Source organism: Cyclopterus lumpus, chromosome 17, assembly GCF_009769545.1.
Source record: "Cyclopterus lumpus isolate fCycLum1 chromosome 17, fCycLum1.pri, whole genome shotgun sequence".
NCBI classification, from domain to species: domain Eukaryota; kingdom Metazoa; phylum Chordata; class Actinopteri; order Perciformes; family Cyclopteridae; genus Cyclopterus; species Cyclopterus lumpus.
In genome coordinates, this window is record NC_046982.1 from 15075777 (window position 1) to 15098737 (window position 22961).

Consider the following 22961-nt stretch of genomic DNA (forward strand, 5'->3'; position numbering starts at 1 on the left):
AAAATATATCTTTGATTGATAAAACAAAACTAATAAAATATTTTCGGTCAGTTTTGGCTGCAAATGCAACACATGTCAATGTGATATAAAATAATTAAAGTGTTTATGTCAATCCTTCTGTGATAACAACTCAATTATCTCCTTATGTCATTATAGTCAGAATGCTTATATAATAAAAATTGGTTAGTAAATTGAAAACTAAACAATATTTAAACTACAAATGATGTATACCTATGCAGAACTTCTAATTACAAATGGTTAAATCATATCAGAAGTTTCATACTTTTATACAAGGCTGTCAGTTTTGAAAATTAAGAAGAATAAATAACCACATTTTGTATAGTAACTTTGTCAAGGAAAATGCATATCATTGGTGAAATACTTAAATCATGTCCCCTGTAAGTCTGCTCTGTTTTTTTCAACTTCAAACCAAATCTCTGCTAAAGAAAGAGAATGCATCAAATGAAGTGGGTGTGCTCTGCGATGCAGAAGTTGATGTTCATTAACTACACAGATTAATGCTTAAACAATACTTAAACAATACTGTGTACACAAACAACCCCATCCCATCGTACACATGTGTGTGTCCTGAGAAGACTGTTGTCTGAAGTCATGTGCACCAGCTCCATCTGACCTTCATTGCAAAAGAAATAAATCACATATAAAGTCTAAATGTGTTACTCAATAGTTAGTGTATAACCACAAACAGAGAATGCACGAGACTGGGAAATTAGAAATCCAATCCTAACGTCATTCTTAGTGTGTGAAGGACCAAAGAAACTATCTTCGTGTGAGGAGAACATTTTGGATTACATTTATACCTTGACAAAGACATTGGTCATTGCAATTATGATTGGAGATGATAAGGTTTTTACTTTTGCCAACATATTTGAGCAACAAGGGTTTAAATCTGAATTGTAAAATCATAAACAAATTACTCTTTGCTTATTTCACTTTATTTTACCAATAATACATTTGCTCATATAAAGCCTGAGCAACTACAGCACAGTGAGAGAGCTCCCTATGTGTGTTTGTAATCCAGAATCCACTTACTACCAATAAAAGCTCCATTACTACTGCGTTTTAAGGCATTAGAGATGTCAACATTGTTAAGGCATGTGTATTGTTTTCTCAGTCAGGAAAATTCGAAAATGAATTCCTTTGGGCTGAAGTGACGTGTGTTCCATGAGGAGGGTAAGTGAGGACAGAGCGCATGTGTGAGGGTCAGAGGGTGGTGTCTGTGTGCTGAGGGGTGGTGATGGTGGTGGTGAAAGGGCGGGTGGGGATGTTAAATTGTTGCTGGGTCACCGGCAGATCGTTTTCTCTGCAGGCAGCTGAATTGTGGGAAGAGAGGAAGCGTGGTGACGCTGCCATTTGTTTTGCTGGCTGCTGCTTCTTGCCCAAACTGACTGAGTACATACAGATTAAAGATGCAAACACAGGCATCACTGTTAACATTGTGGCCTCTGCAAACTGCAATCCACAACTTTTTAACAGGATGTTGTGGTGTAGGTATGAAAGGAAAAGAAACCGCACATTAATTCAGGGAAAGGCCGATATATTTTTCCCAGCAAAATTGGTGTATTAGCTCAACCATAGTATGGTCATTCTTTGCTCTTATAGACCTTTTACAAAGAAACTCTCTCTCTTTTTACCTCCCCCTTCATCCCCTCCTCTCTCCATCCCTGGCAAGGAAATGTCAGCTCCAGTGCAGTGTGGAGCAGTTAGGGCATTAAGACAACAGAGGTGTGGCTGGCTTTAAATGAGGGGACAAATTGTAGTGCAAGGAGGAGGAGGAGGAAGGCCAGCAGTAGCACAGGGGGGGTGGGCCCTGAGCGGGGTCAAGCCGGCCTCCCTGCCATGTGAACAGGAAAGGTGTGTGAACTTTTGCCTTGTCCCGCTCAGTCCATCATCCAGCAAATGGAGCACATCAGCTACACTGATGGGGAGAGGCTGGCGTGGGTGGGAGGGGAGAGGTGGAGGTTGGGGGTATGCGCACACCTCACACAGGCTCCCTTTGTGCTCAGGGCAGAGGTTTGCATTACTATGGGGTTGAGGGGCAGCTGCAAACTGCAGTAAGAGAAATGGGCGGGCTATATGAGAGCAATACAAGGAGAAGAGCATACTGTTGGCGCAATTACCACTTGGTCATTATCACACTCAAAAAGATGATCATCCATCTTCTCGTGGAAAGTGTCACCTGGTCTTCATTTTTTACTGAATAACCATTAATTATATCACTGAATATGAGCTGGTCCTTTCTCTCTTACCCCTACTAGCAGTGCAGCTTTTCACAGTTTGACTTAGCAAACATAGGTGTAACTAATAACATTAATAACAGCTGCATTGCATGTGATTGTGCCTGCTGGCGCCCTAGCATGACTTACTGGCCCACCTTGATGAAACACCACCGTAATAATTATTACTTATGGAACTGAGCTTTTTCTTGCGATGTCAATAAGTAATTTTGAAAGACTGCTTAATTCAGCCCTGAACAACTTGAGCTAATCAGCCTGAATTTAACCCCAAATGGGTTGCCCCAATTCATTTCAGAATTCCTTTAGGTTGACTTTAGTTTTATGAGGATCAAAACACTTGATGAACTGATTATTGTGAACATATTGGTGCATATGCATTGAAGTATGAAATGCTAAGTAAAGCTTAATTAGTTGAATGAGGTTTCAATATACAACAATACTGTTTCATTATTAAATGATTTGCAAATGAGATATTTAGCGATTGCATAAAGAAACCTTAGCAAGCATTGATCATATCGCTCCTTACAAACACAACGGCTCCAATCTTTATTTCTGTTTGTATTTAGTTCACTCATTCATGTCCTTGTATCACATACAAAAATGATATAACTGATTATTATGAGATTAAATATAGCTGGCCAGACTGCTCTACTTCCTCCCAATGGGAGCTGAGTGGGAGTTGAGTGAAAAACTGAATATTTTAAGATGTTTGTTATTCCGGAAAAGCTGTCAAGATATTTCAGTGAATTTCCTAATATGTGGCTGTTTATAGCTTACACTTTTGTCAAAGTTCCTCTGTAGCAAATCTGGCATAGGAAGCAAGTTTTTCCTGATTGACGAGTAACAGCTCTTAATGTGTCTTAAATTACTTGAACAGCCAGGAATACGTTGGTAAAAAGCCCAACTAAGGTGTAAAAGGACTCTTCTGTTCAGTGAAAATCAAAGAAGCTGTTTTACCTTCACAATCAGAAAACATGAGCGTGATGGGGGCAGCTGAGGAAGGAGGGATTATGGATTGGAGACTGAATGATCAATTAATCATGAACCAATTTTAAATATAACACCCAGTACCAAACTCAGATATGTTGAGTGTATGAGTTACTGATGAAACAACTATATTACTAATTAAACCATAGGAGATTAATACTGTATAGGCCTATCGTTTTAAACATGATCTTTTTTTTTGTTTCCCAAAGAAAAAGAAAAAGATCCTGGGCACTTTGCAAAACTTGATTGTGAAATTTAGTCATGTAATCTAATTAAGATGACAATAAGTGGATAGAATATTGAAGGGAAAAAGCCACAGATTTTGTCAATCTCTACGATTGATTTAATTAACTGCAAATCTCTTGCTGTGACCCTGTAATCCTGTTTTTTTTGCCTTTTTTTCACCCCGGTAAAAATTAAAGTTTAACTATAAATAGAGGTGGATAATGCAGTTGACCCAAGGGGTTAATTCTCAGGCTTTTGGATGCTTTCATCCCCTGGAGGCCCTCTGTCCATGCTCTCCTCAGGTTACATTACCATGAACTCGAGAACCACCACAAGGAAATGAGTTCATATGGAGAAATGAAGCCAGGATTTGGTCTGCTCGGGCACCTTTGTAGGCGCTCCCAACATGAGAGGCCGGGAACAGGCTGGGCCTAAGTCCCGATTAATACCCTGATTCCACACTGCGTCATGAGGTCAGTGGGAATCAAATAAAGAGAGGGATCGTGAAATAAATTAGTGAATTGCTGAACCTAGCACAGCAGACATGATAGCTTTGGTTAGAATGTGTAGCAGCTTTCCTTTGTCAACACCTGTCAGAAAGAAAGACAAACTTACATGTGAGATGAGAGAAACTTTAAATGAAATGTCTCAATTAATACCAGATGAAAGGGCTTGTTGAGTACAGCCACTCTCAGCTGTTGTCCCTGCAGAGCCAGCAGCATTGCTGACTAATTGCTCCTTTTACATAATCCTAAATGCTTACATAATCACAAATACTGTCTAGGAAAATCCACAGGATTAATGTTATAAAGTACCTCACAGTGCCAGGATAAATATACATCTTCTTTGACGGACCCAACATTTATCTTTCTACATTTGTTCACCGAATCAAAATACAGTTTGGATAAATAGATATATGTGGCCTGAGTACACATACAGAAGTCAGTCAGTCAGCTTGGACCTTTTATTTCCAGTATTTATTTTACCGTGTTGGTGACACTTAGGACCTGAGGCCATTTGGATTTATGTCACACTAATATGTTATATGCATCACGTTCACACACCGCCACGATACACACTCAGAGTGTACAAACAAACACGCGTGTGCGCTCAGCCCAAATCACTGATTGCCTGAGCAGCTGAGCTGAACTAAGGTCTGGAAGCTCCATTTTTAAAAGTGCTACTGTGGTGGACCTGAAGGTAAAAATGCTTCCGGGTGTTGAGCTCTGAGAAAAGAGCCACTGAAGATTTGTTACTGGGGACATCAAGTAACGCAATGACCATAACTTTCTGTAAGATGGACGTTTTCTTTCAGCTAAATTCATAATTAACACATTTACAGTTGTTCAATCAAACATACAATGTTCTCTGCTCGATTCTTTGCTTTATTAAATGACCATGCCAGTGTTTTAATCATCTATAAACTTGTGTTATTGCCGATCAAAGAATGTGTAAGCTTTCTTAGACAGTTGATCCATCACATTAAGGCATTACAAATTTCCCCTTGCATGATGCTGCAGAGTTTTCATAAGTCAACTAATTGAATGGAAAACCCTGCCATAAAGTTGGAATAATGCATACAACAACGAGAAATGTTGTGAAAAATACTCATGATTGTATTAAATAGCTAAAGCGTGCAAAATAGGGATAGATCATTGTTCTACCTCAAGGAAAACAATACACAAGAGAAAATAGAGGAAATGTGCTTGTCTCCAGTGTGTGTGGTTGTACAGGAAGCGGTACACATGGCCTGTGTAGCAGTGTGACACAAGGGTCATGCAATCCACTGCAGACTTTTTGAACAAGACTGAATTTAGACCAAGAGATAAATCTTTCAATTATGAGCCCTTATCACACTCTAGACATCTTAAAAAGTATATATGTTGTTGTACCATTACAAAACATTCTGCACGAGTCCCGCACAGAGTGCAGACCTGTCCTGTTGAATCACTTTTGCCGTGACTGCACATGCCTCACACACACACACACACATACACACACACACACACACACATTGACTCAGCACCCCCAAACCCCAATGCGTGCATTAATCTTATACACTCGGGAGGGAAAAATCCAGCAGCTGCCAAGCAGTCCCACCCAGCAAGCTCTGTCTCGGAGCTCCACTAATTCCAAGGTCATGTGGATGTGTCAGCCCCCTTTTCTTTCACCCCGTCCTCTTACCTCGTCTGCAAGGGAAGAAAGACGGGGAGAGAAAGTGAAGGCTTTCAAAGTAGCTCTGTCACACAGACATTTGGCTGTGAAATGAGAATTTCCATCATGCCAACAGATCTGAGAGCAAAGATTACTCAGGTGTGATGGGGCATGTATTTCCGGAGGTGGGAGGACAGGGGAGGCCCTGGCGCTGCCTTCTGAGCTCTCTCCATCTTCAGTGATTGAATATTTCATTAGTGGCGCCTAGGACATTCCTAAATCTACCCTCCGTGGTGGCAGATGCTGGAGATATGGCCTCTATTAATTTGATTCCACTGGAAACATGGAGTCTTAACCAAAATATGTCTTGGCCTAGATTATGAGACTAAGAGCGAGGACAAAGCCATGTAAATCTTGTATAACGAATGTGTAGTTACTTGTTCTTGGACCCACTCTGACATCTATATGCTCACATGTTGCTTATGTCTCTCAAACTGAAGTTCTGCATGAGTGAGGACTTTTAGTCTTCAACACTTGTCAGTACAGGAATCGTGTTGAAAGGATGCCTTCTTTGTATTGGTTGTAAGTGAGGTACTCACCATAATAAATGGCAATTTCTGTCAGCAGCATGAACTTTCTTGCTAACCTTGGATGTGCAATGAAACGTTAAACTTTGGACAGAGTTCTTCAACTCCTGGTGTGCGGAAAATATTAGCCTACAATTCTCACATAGCGTTCCAAAATACTGAACATGAATGAAAATAAACTAATTACCTGGTGAAAGCCATGCGTAGAGCAAGAGTGTGCTTTTAAGGGAGAATATAGCACTGTAGCGAAGCTTTTTGTTTTTCTAGGTAATCGGGTTTTCTTTTTGTCTCTTTGCCAACCCCCATGTTTAATTCAATCACCAAGTCCATACGTTTCTCTTTTTTTAGTTTCAAGCATGGGACCTATAAGACTTTTGCATTAATCTTCCCTTTAAGCCAGCTCTCCCACCAGTGTCCAACAGACTCATTAGGTGAACCTGAGATGCAGTAGTCATAAATCCTGTTGGGGTTAGGCCATGGTATGTGACAGCCATGGGAGAAATTATCAGCTAGGTGATCCACCATGCTGGCTAAGAGACAGCAGGGAGTTACCTACAAGTAAGGGATGCAGGGACTAGGACAAAGAGGTTAGGTGTCAACAGGCCCCAACATCCAATCCTCAGCGCAGCATGGTGAGTAGTGGGAGCCTGACAGTGAGAGATGAATGTGAGGGAATTATCTACTCACTCGGCCAGATAATTGCACCATTTGGCCCTGAGTTAGAGAATAGCTTCTAATTAGCTCCCTGTAGTCCCTTAGACATTCTCTCCTCCCCCAAAAGAAAAACACAATCACACATGTTGGAGGTTTAACCAACTGGGTCACTTTGATGACACTTTAAAAAAATAGCAAACTCCTCAGGCAGTTGGCAGCATGTCTGATTTTAATAATTTCTCACTTTGAAAGAGAGAAAGAGTTCAGTGTCGGTAAACCATGATTACCAATTTGGTGCAAGTTGGCTTTAACATTGTGAGTGAATGAATCGCAGACCTGCGCCGTTATCTGCATACGTTTCTCTCAGCTTAGGTGTTTGTCATATGCAAATGATGATGTTGGAGTTAAATAATAGACTCAAGGCAAATAACCCATAATAATATGTGTGAAAACTGGAGCAAAAGCTTTAATTAACTTATATCTGAAGGGTAAATTATTTCCCAGAATGCCAAACTATTCTTTTCATGTTCTGTTCAGCTTTAAATCAAGCATTACATCAAATGTGTGCTATTGCTGTTGCTATAACTAATGTGTCATTTTCATGCACTTATCACTTTAGTTGCAGTGCTTAGAAGGAAAGTTTCCAGTAATAAAGAGCCTCGTCACTGATTAGCAGTTCTCACCATCAGTAGGGGGGCATTTACAACTGTACTTCTCTAATTAGCATTCGGTTTATTTGTCCTCACATTTCAAGATCAACACACCTCACCCATTTCCTCCTGTTGCTGATAGGATCCATAAATCCAGAGTCTCATCAGCAGCCTGTCAAGAGCTACAGTTACACTGCCACCAAGCTCTTGCCAAGTATTGTTGTGGGTTGCGTTGTTGCCATGTGAATCAAACTTTTAACTTTCATGTCACGAATCTAGATACCTTGCCAGGGCTTTTGCAAATTGCAATTCAGCGTTGGGAAAACAAACGTAATTCAGTAGTATTAAAGATCAAACGGCCACAAAGGGGCAGTTGGGACTTCTGTGGGGAAGATAACCTCCAGCTCTGGCGGCAGTAGGAGGCGGTGACAGCTTTAGTGCACATGCCTGTGTCCCTGCAAGTGGACTGCACAAGGACCCCTGACACGCGGAAGCCTGCAAAGAGTGGCCCAGCACTGGGCTGCCGTTGGGGTTGAGTGAGGTTAAAGTGGGTGGTGATGGTTGGAAGGGTAGAAGGGGAGAAAAGGGTTTAAAGCTTTGCAATAACCACCGCGACAACGTCTCTCATTAGACACAGATGTGATGAGGACAGCAGGCCATAGGAGACATGGCATGAATGTGACATGGCATGAGATGTCAAGCACCACAGTCACTCTCTTTGCACTGGCAACATAAAGGTTAAAACCAGCATTAAGCTTCTGCCCCTCACTTAGTATCATAGATTTTCATTGTCGACTCAATTTCAGCTTCATATTTTCATATATGTTGAATTCCATCTCATCTGTCAACTGTTTGTTTGAAGTGATTTCAGATATCCCAATGTAACCACAGGGACGTTTCATTGGCAAAGGGGTGGAGATAATGGGAACGGCACCCTGGGAAAATAAACTGCTGCCAGGGATCCCTGTATGCAACATAATCCACACACAAACTCCCCTGTTTATGGATGTTGGGATTTCTATCTCCAAGTGTAACATATTTCTCATCCAGATCACATGGCTGTCCATCAGAGTAAAGGTGGTATGTATGAAGTCTAATGAGCAACACAATACTCTGTGTGACTTTCTTCTATTTGAATGGACATGTACCAGTACAGGCAAATGTTGGCTCAATAACGGTGACAAACTGATGCAGTATATCATTAAGTCACATCTCCCTCAGAGGAAATATGAAGGGCAGGAGAAGATGAAGGTTTATTATGCCAGGTAGATAAGAAATGTCTTAGTTATGGTCATTAGAAATGTAACAAGTCAGATTGTGTGTGTTGTATTCAAACAAAATAGAACTTCAACAGCCTATTACCCAGTTTGTTTCTGTATAAATCACCCTGTAAAGCCGGTATTGGTGAGTTGAGAATGTGTCACACATCACCTCTGAGAGAATAAGTGTAGCAGAGCTCAGCAAAGTGGATGGAGCTGATAAAGCTGGATTGTCTGGCTGTAATCAGAGCCAGATGTGGTCAGGGCCCTCGCCATGGTGGTCCAACCACATCTGCTGTGTCAGGGGGAGAAGGAGGGGCCACAGCTGGATGACCTCTGACCCAGAGAAGGGAACCACGAGCCAAGGCTGACAGCTGCCATGGACGAGGCAGGCGACCTGCTATCATCTCTTTAGCTCACATGGATAGCAACTCTTCTCAAGAGTTTCAGATGAGTTACTTTTAAATGTTAACAATTCATTCATAACTGGTTTTATTTGTCCGGGTTTTGTTTTAGATTTTTGTCATCACAAAGTTCTTCATGAGATGTTTTGAAATTGTGTTGACTTCCTAGAAAAAGAAGAGCTCAAATGTTCATCAGTTGTCAGTTAACAGATGAAACAATTGGTGTCTCGGCACCAAGCTGACTTCAGTACAGTCAGGTGAGCTGAATGAACTTTTTGATATGATACATTGCACATTTGTGATGTTGCCTGTTGAAATAGCTTATCTTGACATTATCTCGGCATCTGGAGCATTTGTATTTTCATACTGCTTCATATTGCTTTCAACCTGCGTATAATCCAACTATGTTTTCTTCAACTTCTTGTCCAAGAGAAAGTTCAAAAGCAATCTGATCTTGAAGAAGGAAAAAACTGAAAAACGCAAACATCTGTGCTGACTAGAATTTATATAATGCAGAGATTAATTGATAACATAACGGAACCATTTTTTTTTTTTTTTTTACCCACATTTCTATTTAACAACTTACTTTTACTTGTTTTTACTTTGTTTCCGAACTCTAACCCTTCTAAAAACTCAAGCCAGACGAATACATATTGTAAATGCCCAAATCTGAGTTTGGAGCAAACAAGATGTCACTGCAGCAGGTAAACTGTCTGACAATATCTACACGTTCACTATTAACCCAGAGGCAGGAACTGTGGCTTGATGATGGAAAGCCTTGTGGTTGATGCTTGCCCGGGGCTGTTAGTAGATCATTGGAGGAGTTACTTTTCCCTTTACGTCCTTTACTTTATTTGGGAGGGAAAAATGGATATCGATGTGATTCCGCTGTTAAACAAGGAGAATAAGATAACAGCTGAGGTTGCTATTTATTCCAGCGTCATTGTGAGTCTACAAATGGTCTATTATACATTTTTTTTCTCCTTTTCATTGAACCCCTGCTGAGGCGTGCATGGGTCACTCCAATACTTGGGTGAACAAGTGCTCTTGATGGGCATTGTGTTAATTTTTTCAACGATCTTATATGTAGAAAATATTTGTTGAATGTGCTTTACACGTTCCATCGATCACAAACAGTCCTTTTATATCTGGTCGCGATGGATGCGCCGTCAGGCAGTCAAACACGACTCCCTCTACTTCAGGCCTGTTTGGTGCAGTGCTGGGGCTGAGTTGTCGTCACCGTGGCAGCAGCGCTCTATCTCCTGCCACTCGATGATGGAGTTGCCATAAAAAAAAAGAGATTTATCTGCCTTCGTAAAGCCAGAGACAAATGAGGTGCTGCATGAAGTATCGCCAAGACAACCTGTCTCCTATAGTTTCACTGCTTCAGGTGCCTCATATTTCCTTTCCCTGCACCCCCTCAATTTACTACAGTGAAGGTATGCATTAATCAAGAGGAAGACACCCTAAATCATGTCTTGAACCCAAGCTCGGGGTTGGAATGCAAGGGGTTTGCATACTTGCTTGTGTGCATGCCTCTGCGTATATGCGTGTCGCTGTTCTCTCGTCAGTGTGGTCGAATGGATGTGAGAGATTATTCCAGGTACAAAGTTGAGGAAAACCATCCATTTACAGTTTGATTTATGATTTTAGAGCCACCTGACCTGAAATGATGTTTCACGTAGTAATTCACTGTGACATTTTTTGGCAACATTTAATTAAGTGGGGTTATTTCAGGCAACTGTTGTTCATTGTGGTTAGATTAGTGTAACAACTGTCCAAACAACATTCAATAAATCTCTACCTTTGGACACTAATTAGTAACCTATCATACGTATATTATTGTTGATTTCACATCCAATTCCATCTTTTATTTGTTTGCATTTGTCTGGATACTAAACTGCATTTTGTTGTCTCAGCACCTGAACTCTGTGCATCGACATTAAAGTTCAATCTAATCTAATCTAGATAGCTAATAAATGTGGGAGTTATGAAATTACCTACACATCAATCCAGCTGACATTGTAACTGTTTTCACCAAATCTCAATAATAACAACACATATATGTATAGAAATATATCATTTATGATTTAGATGTTCCAACAGCTCCACTGACACATGTAGCACAAGCAGAGTTTCTCCAAATTCCTTACTGTCTGTCTGTCACCAACTGAATTTAAGTGATTGTATTTTTGCCAAGAAAGGAAAATTGAAATAGGAGTAATGCAGTTTAGGAGGGATGTAATTTCTTCTGACATCCTGTTATCAGCACCCAGCACTCCATTACATAAGGGCGATAATACCCAGCGCTACGCTTAAAGTAAGAGGGGGGAGAGCACAGGCACCTCCTTCAGAGCTCAGGCATTTCCTTCTGAGATACCCTCCCCTTATGACCTCTGAGGGGAAAAGGAGAGATGTAGGAGAGGAAAAAGTGAGTGTAAAAACTGGCAGGGTCCATTAGGGCGTGTCCTCCTGAGGGTTGGCGGGTAGCAAGCTACACTGACCTTTAATAGACTTGAGTGACAGGCAGTCAGTGCTGGATCAGCCGGTGAGGAGTGTCTGGAAAGAGGCCCTTTCTCTATTGTTCTCTTCACGACGTTGCCTGCCATGCTCCAGTGAGGGCAGGTGCTTTAGGGTGTCAAAATAGGAAGACCCACAGGCAGGCTTGGCTGCTGTCCATGCTCCTCTGACATATGACAAAAGCTCAGCTCGAACTGCGAGCACAAAAGGGAGACCAAAGTGAGAGGAGGTCGTTACAAAGAGCTGCAAAAGACGGCTCCGTGCTTTGCTTAAAACGGGAATGGGCTAACTAACCTTTGGACTCAAATGAGTGGTGCTCTGGAAAGATTTGGTCATCTCAACTTTCTCCTATTGAGTTTACCATAATACGGATATCACACTGATAACTGTTTTTCCATGGGAAATGATATATGATTAACTTTAAGTGCACGATCACTTTTTGTCTTGACCAAATAGCTTTCTTGTCACTTCTCTTTAAAGCATCATAAAAGATCGATCACAGACAGAATGAGTACGGTATGTAAGATGCAGGCCGTTTTTAAATGACACCTTTTTAAAATGAAAAATAATGAACACAGATTCAAACTGTCCAGTTCAAAGTCTGATGGACGAATAAAGGAGACAGAAAGATAATTGCAAACGAGAACAGGACAGTGTCCAAATGAGGTGCAAAGAAGGAACCCAAGTTGTTATCAAAGTCCAAGTGATTCTTTTCCACAAGATTTTCCTGTCAGGATGTATGAATGTCTTCATGTTCGGTGGTCCGATGATAAATGGTGTCACTTTTGCTGTGCTGATGTCAGACAACAGCCTCAAGGCCCAACTTCCCCTCCAGTAAGTGTCAGCTGAAGGATGCGCTGTGTGTCCTGTCCTGGACAGATGGCTTGTGTGTGTCAGAGCTGGTAGATGTGTGTTCCATACTTTTCCATCAATGTAAAAATACTTCTGGGGGATTTTATCCATCAGTAACCCACATGTTTCAGTTTCAGAAGCCTGAATGCATTTCTGTACAGAAGCGATTAGATCTATCATCATTACAGCTGCTCTGAGGGCTATTATTTACACGAGTTACTACATTATTGATTGTACATTAATCCCCCAGTATGTGCAATGTGAGGATGGAATGTATTTGTGTTGGCAGTGAAAAATGTTTCCCCTGCAATAATGTATGCCATGGCATTACATGAACAAGACTCTATGCTTGTTTGTTTTCGTTGTGTATCTGGCCTTTACTTGGCAATTGGGTGATTGCGGTTAGATTTCCCCAAGACTGCCATGGCAGGAATGTCCGTTTTTTAACCAAAATGTGTATTAGACATGTGTCCAGTGGGATATTTTCATGAGGTCTCAATGTGGTACTTGACCTTTCCCACGAACAGTGATTGTCCATTGATTGATCACAGCTTAGCAACCGTACTGGCATGGTTACAGTCCAAACACCCTCCACTTGCTGAAACAGTGTGCATGCATCTCTAATAAGATTGGCTATTGTGTGTCAAAAGAGTTTGGAATGGATCAAACACTGTTTTTATGCTGAACATGCATAAACTGCCATGTTGTCTGACATAAGCTACTTCCAAAGCTAAGCTATCCATCATGAACCAACTACACTGACATTGATATTATTAACTAACTATATTAGTTTGTGGGGTTATATGTTACATTAAAAAAGCACCGTTCAAAACTAGCACATCCTCTAAGTAGTTCTTCCTCACTATGTGGAAGTCGGTCCTCAAAGCTATCAGAGTTTAGGCTAATGTTAGCACCTGCAGCGCACAGCGTTAGCTCGACTTATGGAGTGAAATTCCCGACCCATTTTCTCGACTCCGAACTAAAGGGCTTGTAATCTTAATTGAGATAATAATTTGCTTTTAAAAACCAGAGGTGCATGTAAATGCACCTGTGTCTTCACGTACATGCAAGTAAATGTCATTTATGGATAACTTACCCTCATTTTCCTCTTAACTTTATCATTTCTGTGCTCGTGAGATTGCAGGCTGACTAAGTTTCCCCAATTCCAGGCGAGTCTGAGGCCATTGTTCTAGGTCCTGACGGCAACAGAGCTGTTGTTGATTGACAGCACCACTGAATCCCCTGCACTTCCTGTACAGACCCAGACAGAGCTCACAGTTTGCTTCGCAGCTCTTATCATGCATGTCACGCTGCCAGGAGAGAAGGAAAAGAAGGGAAAGCCGGGGGAGTATTAAGTGCAAGAAGAGGGTTTTTCCTTTATACTCTTTTGCTTGACAAAAAGCCAATATCCATTCTGAGTCGATGACTGAAAAGGCTGCGTATTAGTTTCAGCATGTGCATTATTTGTGGCGGAGGTGGGAGCTAAATTACCACTTTCAATATGATTCTGTTTCTCCCTGTTTGGGCACGACGAGATGCAAGATTGTTGCTTCTGATAAGATAAGAATGTAGCAGTCGCCTGCTCTGGTTGCTGCAGCAGAAGGAGGAAATGCCTATCTGATGGGATTTTCAAATTGGATTTTGAATGGCCAGACAGGGAAGGAGAAAAATATTTACACAATTGACATCTCCAACTCTTGGAGTTGTGGTTATGGCCTCTGGGCAGTGTTATACACATAAGATGGAGTTTAAAAGATTGGGTGAGATTTGGCTGGAGACCATGAATTCGACACACTCTCTTCTCCCCTCTCTGTGTTTTTACTCCAGATTTTTAACTGATTTGTTCTCTAAAATGTATTATAGTAACATATTTGTAACCCTAATCTGCACCTAAATATGTCTAAAAATAATCCGAACTTGAAATTGAACCAAAACAAACTGTTAATATCAACTCTTTTAATATCTAATCTCTTTTTTCGCAAATGTGTTATTTGTCATTCAAAACGTGACCTCAGGCCCGCCGTAGGTCAGCTCCCAGCATTGCAGTATTATTAGTCAGCAGTAGCAACAATGACTAAGCAAGTGCATGTGGGCAGAGTTGAGATTGACAAAATACGTCAATTGGCTGTAGAAGAAGAATTCATAGTCGTAAACCTTGTTCCGAGAAATTGTTCTTATTTAGGAATAAAATTACTTGGGGCACACAAAAAGGCATTTGTTCCCTTATTGCTTAGAAGAAAGTCAATATTTCATTCAAAGAACATAAAGAAACTGCAAGCCATAAACTGAAATGAAGAAAACCCTTTATACTTGCCCGCATTGGAAAGGTGTGTTCCACAAACATGTGTCTTTACTTCCAGAGAAAAGGCACTTTACTCACTATTATATCAGACATGTGTATGCCATGTACGCTTTACCAATAAAGAAAAAACTAAATGACTGAATCATCATGTAATTTCAAATGCTCACATAAAGCTACTGTTGTGTTTATTTACCTGGAGCAAAACAGTTTTCCAAATAAATGATGCTTATAATTGGACTGTCTTAATGGACTCTTGACCTTACCGTCAGGCGGTTGTCAGACCCCATGTGTGTGTCCTCTTGTATGTCAAAGGCAAGACAATTATTGCGAGTGCATGAACAGAGGGGTCAATGTGTTTATCCAGAGGTTAAATCAAGTGTGTAACCTCCCCATTACAGATTGATTGGTTGCCTCATGACAGCCAATGAAACACACAGCCTGAGATTTTTGTAAACTTCAGAGTGGTCGGCAGCCCTGGCCCTCAATGTGAAGGCGGTGCTGTGCCAGGTGGCTGAAGTCCAGAGCTGTTTATTTCTGCAAACTGCTGGGGACTACAGCCCTGCAAGTCCCAACGCTTTCATGTTTCCCCATACGCCATGCCCCATGCAATCCGCCCGCCTGTTATGAGCATGAAGTAAACAAAGCATTAGGTCATCATAATTCACTGGCCAATGACATGTCTGTAGCTGAGATTAGACAACAGAGTGGAGCAGCGGAGCACAGAGCAGCGAAGCCAGCCACTCGTCCTGCAGCCTGCAGCTCCTTCTCTCCTCCTCGGTCCCAATGTGTAAGGTCATTATTAAAATTGCAGCTCAATTAAGATAAGGCTAAATTACTTTCTCTGTCTCCCTCTTTGATGTTTGGGGGATTTTTCTTCTTTCTGCAGTTGAAAACAGGCAGTTTAAAAGGAGCGGGGGGTGGGGGGGGGGTCACTTTGAGCCCGCTTTGATGTTGGAGTCATGGCTTTAGCGTTGCATGGGGTTTGATTGGAAATGTGCATGATTGTTTTTTTGTGAGAATAATTTCAGACAAAGCTCTATTTTCAGAAGTGATTGCTCCATCACATTGGCTCCATTGCAAAGACAATTTAACCTTTTTGTCAGAATGAGTAAACGTTTGTGTGTGTGTGTGTGTGTGTGTGTGTGTGTTGTGAGTGCGTTCCACTTTTCCTGAACTCTCCATTTTGGTTGCCACAGGCCCCGGGCGCTGAAACGTGACTTATTTTTCTTCTGTGTGGGGTCCGCCCTGCATGTCCAAGCTGAATCGCTGTAATTGAACTTGTATTACTGCATGTGGAGTGTCCAAACTCAGGCTGCAGTGCGACATAAAAAACTTCACAGGTTTGAATGCGGGGATATACATAAAAAGGGAATATCATGCAGAGTGAATGTCATGTTGAATGTTTGGTAAAAAAAAATAAAAATGTTTACACTTTATGTCAGAAGTCTTTTCAATGATTTATCAAGAAAATCTTTTTAATTTTTTTGAACATTTCTAAGTTTTTACCTCAACAAGTTCAGTCGCTTAGCCACCAAGCCCATTGTTCATCCATGTTCTCTTTGTCTTAAAGTTCACGTATTTGCCTGACTTCTTACTGTAAACACAATGGCGAAAACATCAGAGGCCCATGAACTGGGGATGTTTATGTGAGCCGAGAGCCTGGAGATGGAACAGAGATATGGGTGCTGATCTGTGAAAGGAACCACCGCTGTATTGCTGCTGCTCGCCATCACACACAAACACCATCTGGCTGCCTCTCACCAGACAGAGAAGACCTCACACCTGCACACCTCACAGAAATACATGAAGAACCATTGGTTGTATACAAAGTTGTTGCAAATGTTAAGTCCTGTCTTTTGTTTGAGTTAGTTCAACACAGTAAAATATGTGGAGAATGTTAGATATGTGCTTCTACTTTTGTTCAAGACAACACCCACTTTTCAAATTAGCTCTTTCTTTTATGTTTGCCACATACACTTTAACTTTGACAAATCAAATACTAATTCTTGAGCTTTTTTTGTAATGTCTTTCTTCAAAGTACACCAGAATCTAAAGGTTTTTCTTTCAGCAACATAGAGGCATTTCCCTCAAGCACCTGATGTGATGTGGAGTTGAGGACATCTCCAACACAAATTCTACTAACTTATGTTGTTTTTTAATCTCTCATTATGTTCCCCCCTTTCCGTGCTCTCCACTCCCCTCCTTGGCTTTCTCCCCCTCTGTGTTTCGAATACTGTTTACAATGCAACCAAGCATGCAAACAGAGCAAGGACGACTTCAAGAAAATGAGTTAACGGACTGAAGAAGTCAGAAGTCAAATATTAGATTGTCCGTTGACACACGTTCAGACAGCTGACATTTGAGATATAGATTTAGAGATTGAACATTGCAATGTTGTCCTTTTTTTATGATGTTTGTTACGTGTTTTCCAAGAATTTCTCAAACTCGCCAAGTTTTAATTTTTGTTCCATGTTGTATATTCCATTGCTTGGACAACCTCACACTGTATGTTGATACTGTTTAAAGTCACAGGAAATGTGTTCATTCATTGTTAATGCTGCAGATCGGATCCATGTGAAGATTATGTGTCGTAACATCTGCACACAAGTTCTCTATTTTTTATTAACTGAAACGTGGACCTCCTCAGAAGATGTGTAATAGCTGTTGCTTAGATCAGAGTCATTCTTTTAACCAGCTTGGTTTCCATGCCTGTGTTTCACCTCACACCCCATTCTGCCTTGTGATTCTCCATTCTCTGTGTGTCTTTGTGTTTTTGAAAGTGTGTTGTAGGTGTTGGTGGTGACTTTGAGGGGCGGCAGATTAAATCCCTGCTTCCTGCTATTCTGGTGGTAGGGACTGAACACAAACTGCATGAAACATGGAGATTGAATGAGTGACTCAAACACAACCATGCCTTTAGGTCCCCACTCACTCACAGTGTTATCGATCTACAAGGAAATAGTGCTCACATATTTAATGCTTGATTGTGTCTCAAGCTGGAAATATGGTTTAATCATAAGTGACAAGTGTCAAAATAAAAATCTGATTCCTGAAAAGTTAAATCTTCCATTGGTTCTTGAGCACACTTTAAAGTGAGTAATCAATAAGATGTGGTTTATTAAATTCAGTATTTACACCTCTGAACCTAATCATGATTTACCAAATCTGTCACCAACATCTTAAATGGCGGAAAGACTGGAAAATTGGAGAAGTGAAGACCGAAGAGGCATTTCCTCCAACTGGATGTGTTGTTGTGGACATTTTTATTTGAATGTTCAGCACTTTTAATTCAGATAGTTTCACTGCTGCCATCTGAACTACACAAAATATACCGAAGGCAGCAGAGGGAAGATGTGACAAGGCGCTTAGTGGGAAATATTTTAAGAGGAATGCTGTTGTGCAACGTTTTGGTCGTCTTTCTTTTTAATCACTCATACAAATCCCCTCATTCGCACACAATTTCTCTCAATACTGCATACGCATGGGATGGCTTTACCTCCACACACAAACAAAAAGCTCCCCCTAATAAAATTACATTTCAAGATCCACCAGCTATGTGAGGCAATTTTTTTTCTTCTTCTATTTTAAGGAAATATGACATTTACACCGAAGCCTAATTCATCCCCTTGCTCTGCCTCTGGTTGGTGTGACAATCTCTTGTCTCCTACTTGGACGAAATAAAGGACACATAATTGTCTCTCGTCTCCTCCTCTTTTGGTGCATGACACACTCCTCCATGCACTTAAAATATGTGAGGAGCAGAGAGAGTTTGGTGAAAACTCATGTGACATTGACAGGTATAAGCAGGTAGCATATATTATTCATTAATAAGTAATGCACATTCATTGAAAATTATCTAAAATCGATCTAATTATGTAAATGCATTTTTAGAAGTAAAACCTATTTTGTTGTTAAGTGTTTAAAAAAACGGCCACCTGCAATAGAACAACATATATGATATCACTCATTAAAGTATTTGTATATTTCAGACATTAAAAAAGATGTTTACACCTATTTCTGATATATTTGTGACTGCATATCCTTTCTCAGTAAAAAAAAAAAAGCTATGCAGCTTCTTGCCTCAGTCTTACAGCAACTATGTCTGCTGTTGATGTTTTCATAGCCCAGTGGCACCATAAAATGAGATGAGACCCTCGAAAGACACAGACAACTGCTACTGTGGCTCAAATAGCAGCAGTTGGAGCTTTGAAGTGGCCCTCTCATGTCCCAAGTTACCGAGTTCATGTTTCTTCTGTTTGCTCCTGCTATCAGGTCTTGTGACGTCTATAAACTCACGTTAAGATGTGAATTAATGTGTAAAATATGCACGCACGCATGTAGCCCTGGGTATGTGCTATAGTTGCAATTTACGTATTTACATATTGACGTATTTACAGTGAGTGCAACTGACCGGGCAAAACACATACACTCACTTGTATTGCTTATTAGTACTATTACATTGTTTTATTCAACTGGAATATACCTAATCATAATGTTTATTTTATTATGCGCCAGAAGCCATGTGTTTTACAAAAGTAAACAAAGAATAAGGACAAGGGCGTAAAATCCACTGAAAAGCAAATCGTTCATTCGTTTACGTCTTTGTTTAATTATGGGATTAATTATATGATTTAATAAATCCGAGCGATTCAATGAATACAGTTAAGAAATCAACAAAGATAATTAAGAATCAGGATGAAGACGTATTTTTCCCACCCTGACCATTCGGATGAAAAAACAAGCTCCTTAAAGTCGTCGAGTATGAGACCGTCAAAAAAATATATTCATAACATGAAACTATACTCTTGACAATAAATACTGTATGTTGTATAATTGGTGCATTCAAGTGCTCGCTGCCTAAAAAGATGCTATAATTAGTAAGCGCAGGCCCGAGCAGCAGAAAGGCAGGTTGTGTGCGGCTTGAAGGAAGCTCTGTTCGCTTAAGGTGCCTCGCTCAGGCTGTCGGGTGACTCGCAGGTCGCCGGTCTGAATCCACAGTGCCTCATTATCCCGTGCAGCGCGCGCCAGGTCTGCGTCAGTGTATTCTTGTGCCTTGAATATGCTGCACGATTTCCAGATCAATATTTCCTCCAGAAGCCTTTTGTTTACACCTCCTGGCTTTTGCCCGTTGTGACAAAGCCGAGTGAATCATCTTTTTAAAAAGCATATAAAATGAGACATGCAGGATAATAAACTGGTGGTTATTTTCCCTCGTGAGAGTGTTGGAGTTGCATAGACCTCCAAGCTTTCACTCGTTTGGCCGCAGTGCAGATATTTGGGTCTATGGACTCCTAATTAGAAACAGATGGCGCGTGGAGCTAGATCTTTGTACAATAACCGAGAGTTAAAACATTTTCCATTTCGAGCTGAGCCGGTAACTCAGCAGTACAGGTGCACACTGTCTGCAGGGCGCTGGTCATTTATATCTATATTTCATCCGGTCTACTACTGTGCTGTCACAAACAACCATACCTCTTAAACATCTATCAAATAAATAAATAAATACATAATATGTTGCTTCAACACTTGTATCAATAATAATAATAATAATAATAATTAGATTAATAATAATAATAATAATAATAATAATAATAATAACAATAATACTTATTGTGACGAGGTAATAATAGTGTTCAAACTGAAGGTTTGTGGCAGTTTTACATTTGATTTGTGAATCATCAGCATGAGTCAAAATCAAAATCTCACGGATCTGCTTTAGATAATCACTGATTACATAATTACACATGTGGTTGACATGTCAACCAAGCTATCTTTAAAAACAATGTGTTATAGTTATTTTTATTATTATTTTTATGTGCATTTCTCGAACTTTGACGTGACTTCCAAACATACTGCTCATCTGTGTTAAATCAAGTTGATTAGATAGTTAGTTATCTTTATTTTTCTTAAATACGCCTAATCTTAATAATCAGGTTGGGTACAAAACAACAACAACACAAGTTATTTTGAATTAATTTCGTGTCTATGACAAATATATCGACCTGATATGATACATATTTGGTCAACAGAGACGCGTTTCCTCTTCGTTATGCGGCCCAGAGCAGTGAGGGAAGTTGTGCATTTTCAGGAATGGAGCGAGAAGTTTTAGTAAAAAGCAGAGAAACACAAGGCGTCCCCAAACCGACACGGGACCCTGTTTAAGGAGATTTATCCGTGAGTAACATCTGATTTAAGTCGTTTTAAAAAAAAAAAAGAGAAATAGCAACTACAGCCGTGGGGACATAACTGTAGCAGGAAATATGGACAACCTTTCCACTCCTTCTGAGAAGGGAAATGAAAGTGAAATTAGGTTTGTACCTATTTTGCTGTGGGACCTCTCGGGACAGGACGAGGGCCCCCGGGCCCCACGTAGGAAACCATACGCTCATTGTTAATTACAGTATCAGTTCATTATCAGTGCCAAAACCTCAAGGTACAATCCATCAAACCGTTTTCTGCACGAGTGTTGCACCTTTATTTATGACAACTTTTTAAAACGCATATTACAATTTAAAAGAGCCTCATACAAGAGCTCCCTCTCTCTCTCTCTCTCTCTCTCTCTCTCTCTCTGTGTGTGTGTGTGTGTGTGTGTGTGTGTGTGTGTGTGTGTGTGTGTGTGTGTGTGTGTGTGTGTGTGTGTGTGTGTGTGCGTTTGTGTGTGTGCCATGTCCTGTTATATTGTTGATGGTGCTCTGGCGGCCGACATCCTACTCATTGACCCCCGTCTCCCTCTCTGCCTTTTCCGTCTCATGAAAAACGATTCCAGCTCTCTGATTGAATTTTATTCCTTCCTGACCTGGTCTATTCTGTGAGGGCGCAATCAATCTTTTGACTAACACGACGTTTGTTTATTAGGCCTCAACCTGGGAACGTATCTATAAGGACTTTTATGAGCCTAATATTGGAGGCAACCGTGGAGCTTGACATAAGAGCACCATTTCGTTTTGGCGACACCGAACAATTCATGTATTTTATTATTATATTGTGTTGTTGTTCTTTGTTGTCGTCGTTCACACACGTACACCATGCCACTGAGGTCTGTAGCCTGAGATATGCACGTGGCCCCCAGCTACAGTGCGCTCAAGATGTTTTGTTTTGATGTGTCTTCTTGGTCTATAAAAGCCTGAAGCTGCCGAAAAGGATATGAGGAGTAAGCCCATAACCCGCCTTCTATTTTTCAGAAAAGTCTCTCCGAATCGAACTTTACATATTGCAGTTTGACATGCTACTGGTTCTGGACTGGGTTATGACTTGGCGTCTGTCAGAGGGTGTATGGGCATGTTGCCTTGCACTATAGGTTTCTATTTCAAAGGAGACATAAGATGCAAAAGGCAGTGTTCTCAAAAAGGCAATGCGAGTTTTGTTAGAAATTCAATCAGTTCACTTTTTGAATTTAAATGTGCAAATAGACGTGTATATATTATTATTTTGATTATTATAAAATATTTTTTAATTTGCATTATTCGTATTTTGAAAAGTACCTGTATTATTATTAATATTATAATTGCTGATAGTATTAGTAACATTATTATCAATATTGCATTATAGGCAAAATATAAATATTATTAACGTTGCCGTTTTACGGTCTGTAACCAACCATAATTGTACGCACATGTCACACAACAAGCAAAACATATTTAAAGATATGCTTAACTGCTGTATGTATTAATGACATTTATTAAAAACATATTTCTCTGTGTTTGATAAATATTTGAAATCCCTTAAATACAAAAATATATTATGAAGTAATAATTTGATTGTTGCCTTAAGATGAAGGACAACACACGTATTAAATGAAATAAATGTCATTAATATGCATATTAGCACTAAATTAAGTAGTAATTAAGAAGTAATTTATGAGTTTACATTTAACGTAATTAAAATAAATCGATTCCCATTCATTAATGTCACAGAAGGAAACTGCATTTGAGGGGGAAACTGCCAAATACAATAAACATCAATCTGACATTTCGAAAAAGGGCCGATTTAATCCATTCTCATTTTTGCAATTAAATGTCCACTGAATAACTATAATGTGTCACAATGATAAAACCTGACGGTGTTTGTCTCCATTCACGTCCGCGTCATGTCAGACCGGTGAGAATTGAA